Raw genomic sequence first — 8,701 nt, 5'->3', positions numbered from 1 at the left:
AATAATCATGAGGGTTTCAATAGGGACCTTGCCATGTTTGGCTCGGTCCCTAACTATTACGGTCTCCGCCATAACTATTACGGTCTCCGCTGAGTGATTTACCCTCCTCTGGCGGCCATGTTGTTTTGGCAATCGACTTCATTTTACTTGAGCAGTTGAAACTTTGGTCCTCAATGGCCACTAAGTTTGTTCCGCTCAAATCAAACATTGTGTCTATGAACTGTGGCGCTTTTAGTGACAGGCCACGCCCATTCCGATGGCACGCCCCATTTTAATTTTTTTTTACTTTATCTTGTTCAGAATTTGATTCTGAACAACTTTTGTATCTGAGTCAACATCATAGGAGTCCAACTTGATGTTGATATGAGCAATTTACTTTTTAGGCATTTTCAACCACACCCATTTTAGAACTCAATGGCTCATGGGAGCTTGAAATTTTATTGTACAGACTAATCCTTAAGTCATATTGAAGATAATCGGCCATAGATGATATCTGCCAAAGGATTTTTGTCAAAGTCGAAAAACCTGGGATCCTTAGGCAATTTGCTGTTTTTAACATAATTCAAAATGGCGGAAAATCTGGCAACCCGGAAATGTTCAGTTCAAGAGACTTTTTTGTTCATCATGAGGATTTTCATGTGTGTGTAAAGTTTCATGAGTGTAGGTCAAACTGGTGACGCGTGCTGCTTGTGCAAAGTTTGCACTTTTGAACAGTTGCTATAGCGCCACCTAGGGGCGAATGTGAATTTGAGGGCTAGAATATCAAATTTTTCACCAGTCCCCACAATTGCACCAAAAAAAATTGAGTTTTCGTATATGTTCAGGGGGGGAAAAATGCAGTCAAAGTGCTGGAAAATACGGCGGAAGAATAATCACGAGGGTTTCAATAGGGTCCTTGCCATGTTTGGCTCGGTCCCTAATAATCGGACCAAAAACAATAGGGACCTTGCAGGTTCTGCTGCTCGGTCCCTAATAAAGGCAATCGTCGCCACAATTTTGAGGTCCTGGAGGAGGGTAAAGGGGTGATGGTTCCCTTTCAGCAAAGCATTGAACCAGTGAATGTAAACGACTATTTGCACTGCACATACTGTGAGGCATTACTCAAAAGGAAAGGGTTGTGGCGGCACATGAAAAAATGCAAACTAGCAAAGAAAGGCATGAAGCCAGGCAGAACTAGAGTGCAGTCACTTTGTGCTGCTGGACAGCCTGTCCCAAAAGGGATAAATGACAAAGTCTGGGGCCTAGTAAATGGCATGAATCAAGACAACATAACAGACATAATTCGGCAAGAAAAATATATTCTGAAGTTAGGAGAACAATTCTATAACAAAAAAGGCACAGACAAAAGCCAACACCAATACATCAGACAAAAAATGCGGGAAATGGGAAGATTAGTTCTCCTAGCAAAGACCCTTGGCAAGCTGAAAACGATACAGGACTTCTTTCTGCCATGTCGTGAAAGCTGTGAAGATGGTCTGTGGATGGAGTGAAGATACCAGCAGTTTCAAGATTCCATCCTTGTCGCTCAAACTAGGCCATAGTCTAACTAAAATTGCAGATATTGCAGAGTTTGAAGCAAGGATGTCAGAGAACAAGAAGGCCCTTGAAAATGTGGTGACGTTCAGGACATTGAAAGAGAAGAAATGGGATGAGTGGGTGTCTTCGCATGCACTAAGGAACCTCAGAGAGTCGAAATGGAATAAACCTCTTCTTATCCCCTACTGTGAAGATGTTGTGAGACTGCACAACCATATTGACACAGAAAGGCCCAAGTATCGATCCAATCTTGAAACTGCACCAAATAAGAGGAACTGGTTAAGTCTTGCTAAACTAACGCTTTGTGAAGTGATCGTCTTCAATCGTCGGAGAGAGGGAGAAGTTTCAAAGATGTCCCTGAATGACTTCCTGTTGAGAAACACCTTTGCCAGTAATCCAGATCTTGACCTTGCCTTGAATGACATGGAAAAGAAGCTCTGCAAATACTTTGAGCATGTCGAAATCAAAGGTAAGCGGGGCAAAAAGGTCCCTGTCTTACTCCCAGACATGGTGTCCTCCATACAGATGCTGGTGACTTATCGACGACGATGTGATGTGCCAGTTGAGAATTTGTATTTGTTTGGTAGACCTGAGGCAGAAAGTCACCTCAGAGGATCTGATGCCATCTGTGCTATTGCATGTGAATGCGGGGTGAAGGACCCGCAAACATTGACATCGACAAGATTAAGGAAACAAATGGCAACAATGTCACAAGTTCTGAACTTGAAAGACAATGGGGAGGACTGCCTCGCAGGTTTTATGGGTCACAACATCAGGGTCCATCGACAATATTATCGGCTCCCTGAAGGGACATTACAAGTTGCCAAAGTTGCAAAGTTGCTTATGGCCTGTGAGAGAGGAGAGCTATCACAATTTAAAGGCATGACATTGGACGAGATCAGCATTGATCCAAATGGTAAAACCTCACCTTGCACACACTATTTTTATCATTTTAATTTGTGATGGTTTAAATGTGTCATATGTTTGTCATGCTGGGTCACAACATTTTTTGCTGTGTTTATTCAGAGGAAGTACCTGAAGACGGCTCTCTATCTGGAAGTGAAGATGAAGATGTGATGACGAGTCTATCCTCTAACTCAGGTACATTCACTGAACCAGTGGTTCTCGAAGTGGGGTCTGGACACTCCCAGGGGTTACCGGCAAAAAGGGGAATAATTCGTTTTCACTTGTTCACACCATAACACAATTACAGAATGTTAAATTCAAACGTAAATTCATGACTATTTTGTCATGAATTTAATAAACTTTATGTATGTAAAACATCTAACGCTTTTATCTAATGGGGGTCTGAAGTCTAATTTGTGTCAGATTTGGGGTCCTTGGGTGGGGTATCAACCCTACTATATAGTTAAAAACAAAACAGGTCAATGTTGGCATGACTTGTGTTCTCCTATTCCATGGAGTGGACGATTTAGTACATTCAGTGCTTCAAGTGAGCTTTTTTAACATTGCATCTTTTTGTTTTTCCTTGAAGGTCTAAGACCAGTGAAAAAGAACAGACCTGTTGAGAGGACACCTACAGAGGAGGACCAGGAGTCTGATGCGTCATCACAGCTAACCAGAGGTATTTTAAAGGAATGGTTCATCCCAAGTCAATATTCAATCATTATCCACTCACCCTCATCCTGATGAGAAATCCGGTGTAGTTTTTTAATCCTCTCCAGGCGAACAGGCTACAGTTAATATTTAGGCTACAAAATATACTGAATTATATTTTAAGTCAACTGTATGTCATGGCTTCGAGACACTTGGATTGCAGCGGACAAGCAGTATGATGGAATTTTACAAAGTCTTTGGGTAGTTTTATGGGCTTTTTTGTGACTGATACCATCACCACCCGTTATATGGATAAATGCTGTGGGATGTTCTCCCCGCGGCACTCTTTTCAAAACATTATATTGTCCATCTGTTTGCGTACAGGTAGATCAAGGACCTGGACAGAGGACCATGAGTCTGATACCTCATCACAGCCAAGCAAAGGAGGGTCAAGACCTGTGAAGAAGACGAAACCCATCAAGAGGACACGTACAGAGGAGGACCATGAATCTGATACCTCATCACAGCCAAGAAAAGGTATTTTACCAATAACCTGTCTCAGTGGGTGTAACAATCCACTTAATACACAATTGATAATTTTTTATTATAAACTTATTTTAATATCAGAGTACTTTTACTCATTTATTTATTTATTGTTTTTTAAGCTGTGCTCTAACTTGTCTATTTAACTTTTACCTCAACCTTCTTTCTTCAATGTCTGCACCAGGGACAGTTTCTGTAATTTTGTTATGTGTTTATATATAATTTGATGCAAGATACACAAATCAACATCCTCATCATACCTGGAGAAAAAATTTGAATATTGAAAATGTATTTGAAAATGTGGTTTTCTTAAAGTCTTCAAAGATGCAGTGCTTTAAGTGAACTTTTCTACCATTGTATCTGTTTTCAAGGAGGGTCAAGACCTGTGAAGAAGACAAACCCCATCAAGAGGACACCTACAGAGGAGGACCATGAGTCTGATACCTCATCACAGCCAAGAAAAGGTATTTTACCAATAACCTGTCTCAGAGGGTTATTTTCTAGTCTCATACAGACATTCAGTACGTTTACATGCTATGTATACTATGCTCCTCAATTGGACAACTGCAATTGTCCGCGTATACATGGCGGTGAGTAAACCGATTCATTGGCCGAAGCGTGTCATGCCCCGGTACGATAGGTGGCGCTGTGCCCATTTCAACTAGTGGTAATAGAGCCACCGGTTGACCTCTTTACATCACCAGCAACAACAAACTCAGGCGGCATTCGAGAAAGATGTTTTCAGTAGACAGCTGTCAGTTCACTTCGGGTCCATATCATTTATCCGACACTCCATTGTTCCTCTCGGTCGTATGCCGACTCCTCCGGCTGCTCTGTCGGCGGAGGAGTCCGCATACGACCGAGAGGAACAATGGAGCGCATATATATAAAATAAAATAAGGCATCATTTTCTCACAGTGCTTACAGACAGTAGGGCTGCACAATATATCAAATTTTTATCACAATGATGATATTGGCTTCCCACGTTGACACGTAGTGTTCTCGCGATATTTCAAATGCGTGCTCCCCACCCACATTGTTTTTTTTAAAATAATGCATCCGCAAAAAAAAGAAAAACAAAAAAGAAACGAGCCCCGCCCACGCCCTAGAATGAGGAGTTGTCGTCACGGCACAGAGCCCCCCCCCCCTTCCCGCCATGTTGAAGGTACGCCCCTCCGAGTGCAGCTGAGCTTTGCGTTGTTGTTGACACGGTAGCTGCTAGCAGAGGAGGTTGTTGCAACTCTGTACTGTTTTAACAGTGCCTGGAAATAACTGCCACGTTAAAAACTGCTTCAATGCCTCACACGATCATCGAGGAAACCATAAGAACAGTGGGTTACAGTTTGTCAGGTTCCCTAAATGGACAACGCACTGAAGGCTGCCCCACACTACAAGATATTTTAATCTTATGCGATTTTTGAGTCGGATGTACACCACACACATAAAGAGAATCTCAGCCGATTTGTTGCTCTCCGATCGTAAATACAAATACATGAGATTCGAACACAAGACGGAACACCACACACTATAGGACAATCTTGTCCGATAATTGCCCGCTGCAGGGCCGTGGAGGTAGAACTAGAGCAACTCGCGTCAACAGTGAAAATGGATCAGCGTCTTTTGACAGCAGTGGTTTCCGCGGTGCTTATGCTTACATAATATCAGAGAATATCCGCGTCAGTCCGGCCGTGGCGCAATTAATGAATAAAGATCATAAACTGAATGGCTGTACAAGTGTTCTGAGACACGGCTGCGAACCGGCAACTTTCAAAAAGAGTAGTGTCGGTTTGGTGACGGTTCCGTGCCGCTGCCGTATCCAGTGGAATAGCCTACATTGACTATAATGGTTTCTAATGTCTTCGGCGAACGTTTTTATTGCCGTGCCGCTTCTGTGACGGTTCTGGTGGAAATTGCCCTTCACTCTTTATTTCTCTATGTTGCGTATTTGCTCATCTGTCTCTATGCCGCTCTGACAACGTTGCCCCTGGCAACCGATAGCCGTGGATGCCATCATGGTGGACGGGCTCAAACCCCTCCCCTCCCCAAAAATCACGTGACTCCTCATTCTCAATAAAAGTGAGCATGTACAGCGCAACACCGTATGCCGTGGCGGATTTAGGCACGGGCGAAGCAGGCAGATAATACCCCCCCCCCCCCCCCCACCCTCAACAACTCTGCGAGCCCGTAATCTCGCCCCCCCCCCCCCCCCCCTCAACAACTCCGCCAGGCCGTAATCACCCCCCCCCCCCCCCTCCATGAATAATCGTGGTAAATAATCGTGATATCAATATTGATCAAAATAATCGTGATGATCATTTTGGCAATAATCGTGCAGCCCTAACAGACAGTAAAGACTGTTGACAATATGCGTATTTATTTTTCTTATAGCATTTGCAATAATAGGCTTATAAGGAGTGAACAACTCATGTTGCCGTTTCCTTATGTTCGCTTACTAATTGCATCAAATTTAGGGATGGGAATCGAGAACCAGTTCCAGTTGAGAACTGGCTCAAACTGGCTCAATCCATCAACATCATAATTCTCCGAGCTTATCGATTCCTCTTATCAATGCCCAGGGATGTGATGTTGACGGAACGAAAAAAGGCAGAACACAACTCCGAGGGCAGTGCAGCCTCCGGACTGTCTATAGCTCACACACACACACACACACACACACACACATCTATAGTAATCACTCCCACCAACCTTGATTTCATCTTATTTTATTTTTCATAGATTCATCAAGAATGAAGAGGAAGATGTGGAGCAAGGAAGAAGTCCAAGCCGTGGAACAGAAGCTGATGCGCAGCATTAAGACTGGCAAGGTTCCTTGTAAAGCACAGTGTCTTGAATGTATCCATGCATTTCCAGAGGCACTTAAAGGTAGGACCTGGGATGCTGTTAAGTACTATGTGAAAAACCGTATAGACACTTGGAAGTGGCAGTCTACAAGGTCACGCTAACTGCAAGTTGTTCTCTTGTTTTGTGTTCGAAAGAGAGGCTGTTAATGCAGCTCTAACAAAGTGACCATCGTTTGATCTGTTACAGCTGAACCTCACAGGTCAGCGTTTGAAGTTCCTCTAACAGCAATGATCTGCTCAGATTATTCATTTGCAATTTATATGCAATGCAATCATTTATTATAACAGCTGTAATTTGCACTTTATTTTATACATTTTATTTCATACATAACAGAAGTTTTTGTACTGTTACGCTCCTACTTTTCAGAGACTCATTATCTCCTTCCTCTTTCTCCTCCTCTTCCTGTTCATGCTCTCCAGTGTCAAGGAGATCAGCCAGTGAAGTTGGTAGGATAGGACCACACCGGTTTCAACACTCCTTCATCAGTCTTCATCCATCCCTGCCCCTCATCATAGGGTTTTGGTTTTTCCAGAATAGGTTTATCAGCTTGGTTGTACAAGGCGACACAAAAACCAAAACCCTATGATGAGGGGCAGGGATGGATGAAGACTGATGAAGGAGTGTTGAAACCGGTGTGGTCCTGCGGTCCTATCCTACCAACTTCACTGGCTGATCTCCTTGACACTGGAGAGCATGAACAGGAAGAGGAGGAGAAAGAGGAAGGAGAGGATGAGTTTGACTGTGATGATTTCAGTGAAAGGATGAGTGATTCATAGTGGAGAACCAATTACTTGACTGTTTATCTGGCATGGGAAAGAGAAGAGTGGTTACATCAAGAAGAGTTCTATTATAGTGTTTGATCCTTGTTCTACAAAAGAGATAAACCATAGCTCATCATTTTCTACACATTTTTTCCAATGTAGAAACACTAATTAGAAGTATATTTTCAGGGGGTGCATGATACCCCTCTCTTCCCACTAGACTATGAACAGTGTAAGGGTTAACTAATTATTTTTATATTAAAGATGCCATGTTGTTATATTAAAGGTTCCATGCAGGCAAAAATACATGTAAATGCACTGCTGCAGTTCTGTGAAGCAACAATAAACAATTAAACAGAGTAGTTTTAAAGCACTTGTTATGTAATTACTCTACTTTCAGGTAATTGTGGCAGTTACTGATCAACTTTACACTCTGTTGCCTGCTGTTAAATATAAAATGTGACAGACTTTTCATTACACATTTGTCCCACCTTATTGGCGGCACCCGGCACCAACCCTCTTCTTAAGTCCCCATCGTGTTGGTAAATGTCATATGCAATAAGTGAAAATTTTGAAATGTGAAATCTTAACATTTTAAGTGATACATGAAAATCTAAAATTGAAAAAGAAAATTGGGACTTGGAACCATGTCTGTATCTCATTTAGAAAGGGTGGTCCCCAGCAGACACCTTTTTGTCCACTGTCCCAGATAAACGAGTGTGTGTGTGTGTGTGTGTGTGTGTGTGTGTGTGTGTGTGTGTGTGTGTGTGTGTGTGTGTGTGTGTGTGTGTGTGGACTCTTAAGCACCATCATAACATCAAACAAAACAGTATTATGCCTGGATGTAAAATCATATTACAGGAATACTGACAACTTACAGTGTCGTCTTTTCATGTTGCGGGAGTTGAACTAACCGCTGCCATCATATCAACCCCATCACAGACGTCCTGTGAATGAGTCAATGACAGGAACAGAGTTGACATTTGAACATGAACCAATTCATTTTCATTTCACAAACATTGTGTCACGACACCAGCCATGTGTATGGCAGAAATGTTAGTTAATAGTCAGCAGAAAGAAGGAAGACAGGAGTAATGAGCCAAAACTATTTGATATTCTATGACTTTTTCAGGTTTCCTATAACCGTAGTGGTTTCCTATGACCATGGGAATCCTTAACATAACACATAACCAACTTCTGAAACCTATTGTGTGAAGAAATGTAGAATTGAATTCATGAAAAACGGGGTCCTCATAATTCAGGTCTGAGAAGTGCCCATCCGACACACAAATCTCAGTTTGAATGTTTAACAGGTTTGCTTCTGTCCTTACAACACACTGCGTCCCTACAATCCTGTCAGGTCAGGACAGTGTGTGTGTGTGTGCACTCTTGAGCACCATCATAACATCAAACAAAACAGTATTATGCCTGGATGTAAAATC

At 42.4% G+C, this 8,701-nt stretch overlaps 1 pseudogene across 1 annotated transcript; it reads left to right on the top strand.

Annotated features, from left to right (window-relative positions):
* Positions 1 to 2,269: 2,269 nt before the first annotated feature.
* On the top strand, positions 2,270 to 7,274 carry LOC311360166 (annotated as a pseudogene). The gene is made up of 6 exons: positions 2,270 to 2,452; positions 2,563 to 2,637; positions 3,044 to 3,121; positions 3,478 to 3,630; positions 6,373 to 6,589; positions 7,031 to 7,274. The product of its transcript is annotated as an uncharacterized misc_RNA (transcript).
* The last annotated feature ends 1,427 nt before the right edge of the window (positions 7,275 to 8,701 follow it).

Source organism: Micromesistius poutassou, assembly GCF_964030765.1.
Source record: "Micromesistius poutassou genome assembly, chromosome: 15".
Taxonomy (NCBI): Eukaryota; Metazoa; Chordata; class Actinopteri; order Gadiformes; family Gadidae; genus Micromesistius; species Micromesistius poutassou.
Note: the sequence above shows the minus strand (reverse complement) of the source record. Positions and strands in the feature narration are given on the sequence as shown.